The sequence below is a fragment of the Catharus ustulatus genome, chromosome 25 (genome assembly GCF_009819885.2).
Source record: "Catharus ustulatus isolate bCatUst1 chromosome 25, bCatUst1.pri.v2, whole genome shotgun sequence".
NCBI lineage: Eukaryota > Metazoa > Chordata > Aves > Passeriformes > Turdidae > Catharus > Catharus ustulatus.
The window spans coordinates 4,137,631-4,147,272 of NC_046245.1; positions in this window are offsets into that span (position 1 = coordinate 4,137,631).

Consider the following 9,642-nt stretch of genomic DNA (forward strand, 5'->3'; position numbering starts at 1 on the left):
CGGCCGCCTGGGCCGCGCGGAGCCACCGCCTCCCGGCCCGGAGCCGCCCCTGCCCCGCCCGCCCTGCGCGGCCCGGCCCCGGCCCCGGCTCCGGCAGCGGCTCCGGCAGCGGCGCGGGCGGGGCGCAGGCGCGGGGCCGTGCGGGAGCCGCCCCGAGCCGAGCGGCGGCGGGTGCCGGTGCCGGTAGCGCCGCGGGGCGCGCCGCGGGCTCCGTTTGGCGGCCGCCGCCGGGGGCTGCTCGGGGCGTGCACCGGCCTCTGGTTCCCGCTCACCTTCCGCGCCCGGCCCCTGTACCCGCCCCTGTACCCTCCTGCGGCCGCCTCTCTGCCCGCAAAACCTTTCACTGAATCCACGTGTCAAACCGTGTGCCCCGAGCAGGCTGCAATGCCCATCAGACCCGAAAAGTCTTAATAGTAACACTTAAATATTAATATTATTTCTTTTTAAATTAAATTATAATTATTTTATTTATATTATAAGTATAGTATATTCTATATTATCAATATTATACACTATTGTTCTATACATTTATATTAATTATTAATTATAATTGTTTAATTTTAAATATAATTATTTATATTATTTCATACCAACCACCAAAAAAAGCCTTTGCAGTTATTAGGCCATTCACAAAACAGCATTTTGCTGCATGTGTTTAAGGGGGCTGTATATTCACCTTAGAAATCTTGTAGGTTCTACCATCCACAGTTTTTCTCAGCATTTTTTAACCTGAAAGGAATAAAATGAATGTGTCTTTACAGACTGTGAGCCTGCATGAAGATAGGGCCAGAAACCTCTAGATAAGGAGGAAATGGGAGAAACCATCAATTTCAGAAAATGTTACTAATTGACACAGAGTGCTGCTCAGCCAAGGTCATGCTAAACTCCTGAACTTGGGGAAGAATAACAAAGACTTAATAGGGTTATGAATATTTTCCTCCTTGAAGCTGATTTTAATGACCATGTATTGTGTGTTATACAGGGGACATACAGCAGGCAGATTGGGAAGTCTGTACCTTCCAAGTACCTCAGATAGTGGGGAGAGAGGGTGATTAAGATGGGAAAATTAGGATAAAAAGGAGGCTGTGCCATCCAACAATCTGAGAGACCCCATGGAGAAATGCCCCAAGGCCTCTCCCTTTGTTCATGAATAAGGTTTCAGGACTCCTCTGTCTCCTTTTTGGACATAAACCTCCAGCAACATAAATTTTTTTGCACAAACTCCTCAAAACTACTTGCAGCTCTGTCACAAGCACGTTACATATTCTATCAGGGGTCTGTCTGGGATTCTGATCCCCTGCTCCTGTCAGGGAGCCACAGAGGGAGTCACAGCCACCCAGCTAGAGCTGGATCTGGTGTGATTTTAATTTCTAGGACATTTTAAAGCATTCCCAACACCTAGGCTCTTTGGCACTGGATTATGGATATCTTCATGGAAAGGTAAATATGTGTGTGTGCAACTTTGGAAGACAGAAAACTCCTTTTCATATTTGTAACTGTTGCTGCATTCTACAAGCATCAGATGTTTAGGCCATCTGCCTGTTCTGCAAAGAGTTCTATGTGAGAAACTAACACAAGATTTTGTGATAACACAACAGAGGGGCAAATTTCAGCCTTTGTTGAAAAGGTGATCAAGGTAAGATTGAGCTGAAAGACCTCAAGTGTGGAAGAGTCCAAGTCCTGCCAGAAAGAAGACACAACATTAACAGAGCAGAGATTATAATCTCAGTTTATAGGTAGCCTGTCTGTTATCCCATGTACAGAATGACTTGTTCTGTTGGCTCCAGAAAGGTGTGTGCTGACACATCTGTTCCCTGTGGGTTTCTTCATGTGAGGATGACAAAGACAGGGCAGGACTTGGACAGTGAAGCACGTGCAGGCTGGCATTGTGTTCCCTTGAGCAGTTGCTGCCACCAGTCTCAATGACACCCTCCCCTGAGTTCTGCTACAAAAACAAGAGAAAAAAACTACTGAGCATCCTTGCCATGTTTATTCCATACTTTTCTAATTTGGGGTAGAAAACACAGTGGGAGTAGCACCATCAAGGAGTTATTGAGCCAGGCCTAAACCAAGATAGGCTAATCTATCCACAACCAGCCTGCCACTGTTTTTTTAGAGCAGAATAAATGTCCCCAGACTCTGCTCTTGCCTAAGTGGTTTATCTGGTCCTTCCTCCAAGCTTCCCAGTGCAGAGTGACACACTGCCATGTATGGCTCCAAGAACTGCTCCTGCCATGCCCTACGTGACATCTGAGGTTCCTCAGCTGCTTTATGTCTTCTGCAGCCACTTGTGTACAAGAGCACAAAAGGACGTGAATAAAGCATGTGAATAAAACCACAACAGAGCAGGGGATATGCAATAAAACCACAACAGAGCAGGGGATAGGCAATAAAACCACAACAATTTTCAGACTGCACCATCAGCAGTGATCATGTGCATGTCTGGGGATCTGTATCTCCTAGTTCAGTGCAGTGGGAGAACAGCCTGGGTTTCTGCAGCAAGCCCTGCCAGGAAAGCAATGACATCCCAGCAGCTGGGAAGAACATTAGAAAATTGCTGCATGCAAAACAACTGGAGCTGTTGCAACTACATCAGGTAAGAACTTCAGGCTGCCAACAAAAATGATAGACAGGACTTTAAACTGACTTCTGTGGGGTTTTAGAGGTGTAGGTGGAATATTTGGCTATAAAGCAGATGCTTTGTCACTCCACAGCCCATGTCCAGGCATTTGTGCTTGGCTGAGCACAGAAACCCTGTGTCTGTGTGTGGGAACAATGTTGTGGCACTGCACACCTGTAGGGGAAAAGCTTTCTCTCAGCAGGATATTTGTTTTGCAACATGAATACTCATAACTTGCACGCTGACATTGTGACGTCTGATTTGTCCCCTGGTGCTAAACTCTGCAGTCATTGTGGTAGGAAGGGAAGATTTGCTGAACAAGATGAAAACAAAATCTCTTAAGTTTTCAGTGGAGACGTTTCATGGTGCCAATAGCAAGGAATCCATTTCATCTTAAATCAAGGCTGCCATAGGAGAGCCAACAGAACCTGGAAATGAGGGCTGTGCTTTCCATGGGTTTTACATTACTGGTTTTGAACAGAGCTGAGAGGAGCTTGGCGTGAAGCCACTGTCCAGAACAATGCAGGGAAGCAAATGTGGTTTGAGAATTACTCAATACCATTTGGGCCTTCAGTTTTTCCTGTCTTTCAGTCCAAGCAGTTCCAGGATTCAGTTTCCTCTGCAGTAAGAGACTCTACACTGTAATGTTCACTAAAATCCTTTACCATTTCCAGTACTGCAGCTTCCATCCAGAAACTGCCTGGAAGCAATCGAAATTTAAATGGCAAAACATGAAAACAATATTAGAAGAACCCAGTTGAAAACACCACAGATAATTTAATACTAATATTAATATTCCAATTAGCCATCACATCATTGCTACAATTTAACAGCCAGGAGGAACAGAATTCAGACACTTTGCTGTTACTGCACACCCAGAAACCACAAAATACCCAGCAGCAAAACTTAGAGCTGTTCACATGTTAACACATTTAGCCCAGAGCACAGGATCAGTACACAAAGGATTCATCATTTGAATTCAAGCTGTGTCCTGAAATGGGGTCTGGATTGTATATACTCACAGTGCTGGCCATCCATCAAAAATAATTCACCTGCAGCTCTTCCCACAAGGCAATTTGTGCCAGGAGAGAATTCTTCAGACAGGATATGGTGAAGCCTTGTGATGTGTATTGCTGGGGTAGTTAAATGCTTCTGCTTTCAGCAAAAACCTAGGTCACATTTTTATACTGATATTACTGCATCAAACTCCATAGCTGATCTTCAGACAATAAAACTAATTTTGATTTTTTTTTAATTTGAAAACTAATTTTGATTTTTTGATTTTTTTTTTCAAGTGTTAAGTGTATTTATCTCAAGAGCTAAGTCTACAATTTTCCTGTCTCTTCAGGAAAAAGAAAGGAATATGTTCCTCCATTCTACATTACTTTGGTATAGGACTACAAAAACATGAACAAAAACATTAGATTGCCTACTGGGGTTTAGTTCTGGTGAACTAATGAAGTCAACATCAGCTTCAGCATAGTGATCAAGAGTAGCAATAAAATGTTTTCTTTGAAGCTTCACATCATTCTAAATACATCTGAAAATAATAAAACTGCCTACATGTAATCTGTTGAAATACTCTAGATTAATTTTACTTACCAGCAAGAAAGACATATTTAAGAAGTGCTTATTTAAACTTCTACAGAATTTTGAAAACCAAGTCCAAATAGTTTTTTAGAATTAGCTACAAAACTAGGAATTGAATAAAATACCATTTCAATACATTGAAATTTCTCTGCTTTTGGCATTGCTGTGTAACATACCTATTTGAAAATGCTTGTAATAAATAAGTGTTGCTCTTTGTTTAGAACCACAGAATTTCTGGAGGCATTAGTTAGGCTATTTTACAAACTCTGGAACAGAAAGAATAAAAAGAGAATTAACAGCTGATAAAGAATCACCAGAACTGTTGCTTAACTGTACCTTTCTCCTCTACTGAAATGTGAATCCCCCAAGTGTCCTTCAGGGATTGCTGGGACACTTCCATCTCTTTCTCCAGCCTGGATCCTGGAAATCCAATTGAAGGGGTGGAATAGCACACTGCTGGAAAGAGCTTGGCTGTCTTTTATTCTGGGCTCAGCATGAGATCTCTGACATTGCTCTACATGCAGAATTTTGTTGTCAGTTTTTTGCAGAGAAAAAGTATTTATTCTTCTTGAAAAGCCAAATTCATAGCTGGATACAACTCAGCCAAGGGTGGCCAGGCTGTCAAGGTGGTCAAGTGCAGCTTCCACAAGAAGGTGACACCACCTGAGCAGTGAGAGGGCCCTGCTGCCAGGGGAGCAAAGCACAGCCCAAATCCCCAAAGCACAGCCCAAATCCCCAAAGCACAGCCCAAATCCCCAAAGCACAGCCCAAATCCTCAAAGCACAGCCCAAATCACCAAAGCACAGCCCAAATCCTCAAAGCACAGCCCAAATCCCCAAAGCACAGCCCAAATCCCCAAAGCACAGCCCAAATCCCCAAAGCACAGCCCAAATCCCCAAAGCACAGCCCAAATCCCCAAAGCACAGCCCAGATCCCCAAAGCACAGCCCAAGTCCCCAATTCTCAGGGAGCTGAGCTCACAGGGACTGCTGGAGTGACAGCCCTGAGCTGCTGTGGGTCCCTGCTGCATTCCCAGGCCAGCCTCACCTCAAAGGGGGCTCCTGGGGAAACAATCACCTCCTGTCTGGGGGCTGCTCCAGCCCTGCCACTGCCTGCATTAAAGGTGAGTTTTTACTGTCACCTTCATTCCTTGAAGCTTTTTCTATGGGGGGAGAGTCTGAAAGCTCAATATCCTTACATTAGATTAGTATGTACAATAAACAAGGGAGTTTCATGAGCAGCAGAACTCATGAACCCTGCTTTCCTGTAGATTTGGGGAGGTTTTTCTCCTCCTCCTTGCCTCCCTCAGGTGTAGGACCCCAGCACATTAGCCAAGACTGAGTTCTTTCCCTAGGTGGGGCTACTACTGCAGTATTTTACTCAGAACAATTGCTTTTCCTGGAACTTCCAACCACCTGCCCTACTCAAACTTGGCTGAGACAGCCACCAAGCTTAAAAATTATTGCAGAATACTGACAGAAAAGGCATAAACTCCAGTTCTTCAGGGAATCAAGCTAACTCTGTCCTTCACTTCCCCCAGCAGCCCCAAGACAGATGGTGCAGTAACCTCTGGAAATAAAAAACTTGGAGCTTTTGCCCTCCTTTTATCCCTGGCAGGGTCCTCACTCTGTCAGAGAAATAAAAACAACAACAACAAGGTCATTCCCTGCTGCAAAACTCAGCAAGATACTTTTCCAGCTTGTACACAAAGATGTCTTTGCCCAAACAGGAACACAGGACTCAAAGCAACAAATTGGATTATCAATCTATTACATTTGTGAAAAAAATTGAGAATCCATGACAATATTTAAGTTACTTGCAGGATAATTTAACATGAAAGCTTAAATGTCAAGCCAAATATTGTACCTTCTGCTGTTCAGCTAGACTTCAGCAAACTGTTCTGCAGTAGATTCTATCTCACCTAACTTTTTATGCTTGTCCAAAGCAGCCAGCACAGCATCATAAAGAGTTAGAAAGAACCTTTATTGATGACACAGCTATCAAAAAAATTTCTTTTTCCAAAGTCTGCTATCTGCAAGGCTCCATCTTAGGTCCATTTCTCTTCAAGGTTTTCATAAACCACTGGGACACAGGAGAAATGAAGGTATAGTAAGTTTGCTGACAACACTAAACTGGGAGGAGCTCTCAAATCCCCTGCAAAGAGACTCTTCAGGGAGGCCCTGATAAATTAGAGGGCTGGGCAATCAGCAGCTGAATGAAGTTTAACAAAGGCAAGTGCTGGGTTCTGCATCAGGGATAGGACAACCCTGGATGTAGGGACAGGCTGGGGATCCTGTCATGGCAAGGGGAACAAGGGTCAGCAGGGTCCTGGGAGCCAGGGGAGACATCCCTGTCCTGGCAGGTCAAAGATGGGATTATCCTGCTCTGCTCTGTGCTCTCACCTCGAGTGCTGGGGCACTTTTGAGTGCCACAATCTAGGAAAGATCTAAACCTGAGAGACAAGGGACAGGAAAATGCTGCTATTACTTTATATTTTGAGGAGTGTCCTGTCCTTGGAATCATACCATGTAATATCTGATTACAGGAAAGCTGCTTTCCTGCAAATATGCAAATAAATGGCTGATGACTCAAGGAAACTTCCAAGCTTAAAGCTCCCACTAACCTGATGACATTAGAAAGAACAGAAACCCACACAGGAGATAGATTATCAAAACCATGTTGCACAAAAGGGAAGCTGGAGTATTTTTTTCTCTCTGTTTACCTTGAGGAATCTGAAACACACCAACATTTTGATCCCTCAAGATCCAATCTTTGAACCAGTATGAAAGCAGCCAGTTTAGGAGTGTGATCTTCCTGAACCTTCCACAGGAGAAGCTGGATAGATAAACAATTCCTTTTACAACCTCTGTCCCTGCAGTGCTTTTGGGTGTCCTCATGCAAGCACCATGGTTTACTCTGTTTGCTCTCTGCAGGCACCTGCACAGGTGTTCTCCCAGAGCTGGCACACACCATCAGCCCCAGGTAGGCACCTCTGTGCCCTTGCATTCCACTCAGATGAATCACAAATATTCTGTGTGCTGTTCACATGATAGCCTGTCACTGGAGAAGCCCAGAGCACTGGACACATCAATTACTTGACCTAATTAACACTGCAGAAAAAGAGGGGATGGTATTTTGATTCCTCCTGTTCTGACCTAGAAGAGAACCATATAAACACTGCATCTGGGAAGCAAAAATAAACAAACCTATCCCACCTCCCCAAAACCAGATAAATATTTCCTGTATGACATTATTTAGTAAGTGGGTTAAAGCAGGACTTGACCTACATGATTTATTTCCCATGTATGTGTTTGAATCAGAATTTCCAGTAAACTCTGACTAACCCCAAGGCCCAGTGCTCCTTCTTCCCCCTTTTAATTCCCTGGTAATGTTCTTTTTTTATTATTATTATTATTTTTTATTTTTTGGATTTACAAACCAAATATAAGTGAGGCTTCTGGCATCCCTCTGAACAGTGACTATGGGGACCCACATTAACATTATAGAGCTGTGCCCCTCTCCATAATTTCACTGTCAAGACTCTGCTGATGAGTGGATACAAAATGGAGAACAGAGAAAACACATGAAACAGGGAAGTGGCAAAGAAACCGGGAAAAGATCATGAGGAAGCAAGACAGACAATTTTCATTAAACAATGAGCTGGAGGAAGAAATAGAAGAGATTTTCTTACTAAACATTGAGTGCAATGATAAAGTTTCCAGTAATATTAGCAAAATTCTCCCTTTGAATTCTGGGCAAAATGTATTTTTGCATCAGGTAATTTTGGGTGGACAGACTTAACTCTACATCACATGTCATAATTGTACACAATTCAACCCTTACCATCGAGTGATTTTGTTTCTGTGACTCCAGAATTTCATCCAATCTCCTTCCTGCATTTTTTAAGATAAAAAGACAATGGTGGAACAGGCGGCTTTTGCACAATGTAAAGGATCTCACTATTACATAAAGTAACCTTGCTGACAAGTCTTCATGGTTACTGAAAACAAAAAACACAACAGCAACTCAAACTACAGCTCTGTTTGCCTGCATTTATCACCAGAAAATTCCTTTACAGCAGTATAAGTTGGACAAGACCCATAGCTCTAGGCTCCAGTACCACACATGGCTAAGCTGATGAAAGAGCTGGTTATCCAGAAAGAGAAGCTGGCTCCCCTGCTTCCCTTTCCCTGTGTGGTCCTGTCCCTTTTGGCAGCAGCAGGATGAAAGATTAGCTCACCACACCTTGGAGAACCTCACCCAGTGGCTCAGCCTCAAGTCTCAAGCCCTGTCACGGTCTCAAAACAACAGTCTAAGTTTCAGTACACACTGAAACAAAGCACAAATAAATGATGAATAAGAGATTCTGTGTTTGCTTTCATGGAGAACTTAGCAGAACAAAGGCAGAACTACTGAGAGTCCAGACCGGATCCAAAAAGAGATTCAGAAAGAAAATTGCGATATTCATAATCAAACCAAACTAAAACAAAGAAACAAAACCATGATCGCTGAGACCTGTTTATTCTGATACCACAGCAGGGACTCTAGCATTGTATTTACTGTCTTGTACACACACACATGCCCCAGTTATTCTAAACCACGGAGAGAGCAAGGTGTGTCTGACATCCTTGAGGACAATCACCCTTTTCAAGGCAAAGTCACACTACAAAACTAACAGGAAGCAAAAGAGTTTGCAAATTAAAGGTAAGAACCCCAACGCACCAAGAAGTTGCTATTTTGTAGATGCAAGCAGTGGTAATTTTTAAGTGTTTACTCCTGGGGGCTTCCATGACTTAGAGCACCAGGGACAGGGTGCCACTTTGTGTAGGGAGAGAAGCGTTTTGATATGGGAAGCCAAATGTTTTAAAAGCAAGCCTCCATAACCCATTCAGAATGTGTCTATCTTGCACTGCATTGCTAACAATTTACCTTTCTAAAGCTTGAGATCAAAACCTAAGTGGCCTCGAACACAAATCCCTAACATTAATTATTTGCTGTGATATTCTGTACTTAGTGCCTGGTGAAGACACCATGGCTTCCACTCCAAAATTAGCTTAACCTGCTGCACTTAATGACTTGAGACTTATGCATGCACTTGAAAGCAAACACATCTGTATCTGTGATACTGCAAGGCCTTTTGAAAAGTATTGAGAAATAGCTTATTCTCGAAAAAAAAAAACCACAGAAAACGATTCGGGAAATCTGTGCAGTGCGGACTTCGCTCACCCCTGGAAGGGAACAAAACATCCTTGGAGAGTTTACAGGAACAATTCATAGCAGCTTGCAAGGCTTGAGGACACTAGGGCTGAGATGCACCCTGGCAGGCTGTTACTCACCCTGTGCTGCCCTAGCTAAGCTTTCTTATCTATTTTCCTTTTCTTTTTACTTTTGGAGCAGCCCAAGCAGAAGCGAGGCGCTCGCTGAGGGCACCGC